Below are 750 nucleotides of genomic sequence, written 5' to 3' on the forward strand. Positions count from 1 at the left end.
GTTACGATTAGTCGGCTGACTAAATTTTTGTGCATAACTAATTATAGAGGTTACTTGGTCAAAAACGGCAGACTAAAATTTCGTGCGACTAAAAAATCAGATGAATTGAGGTGGCGACAAGTTTAGTCGATGGCCGAAAATGTCACCCATATTTTGCAAAATGGTAGCTTAATTTTTTTTATGAATTTTAGTAAATAACTGGTAATATGCCGCAGGTTCGATTGGACAACGAAAGGGAAGGTTTTCCGATCACTGCTGTTCGGGAAATCAAAATTCTTCGTCAGTTACAACATCGGAACATTGTTTGTTTAAAAGATGTTTTGACTGACAAGTCAGATGCAACTGACTTCAGGAAGGAAAAAGGTAAAAAACAATATTTTTCTTAAAGGGCCTAAACACACCCCACGTCACTTTTATTTTTTATGGTAAATTCATAAAGCGACCGTTTTATTGATTCCAAAAATACTTTGCTTATTAAAATTGGTCCAGTATAGGCGGAGATATTCGTCCTCAAACAGTGATCTCTAGCGCTATCTTTTTTTTACTACGAGCTCCGTGATTGTGACATAGGAACGTACTAGTCACGTGACTGATTCATTCGTAAAAGCGAAACTGCGTTTTTTGTGCTTTTTTGCGTTTTTTTTGTTCTCTCGTTTTTCGCTGAAAACACTGCCTCTCGCCTTTCTCTGCTAATGAGAGCGGCCACGCTTCAACAATTTTGTGACGTGTTTGTCACGTGGGTAGTACACT

This window comes from Ciona intestinalis, unplaced genomic scaffold (genome assembly GCF_000224145.3).
Source record: "Ciona intestinalis unplaced genomic scaffold, KH HT001090.1, whole genome shotgun sequence".
In the NCBI taxonomy this organism is placed as follows: Eukaryota; Metazoa; Chordata; class Ascidiacea; order Phlebobranchia; family Cionidae; genus Ciona; species Ciona intestinalis.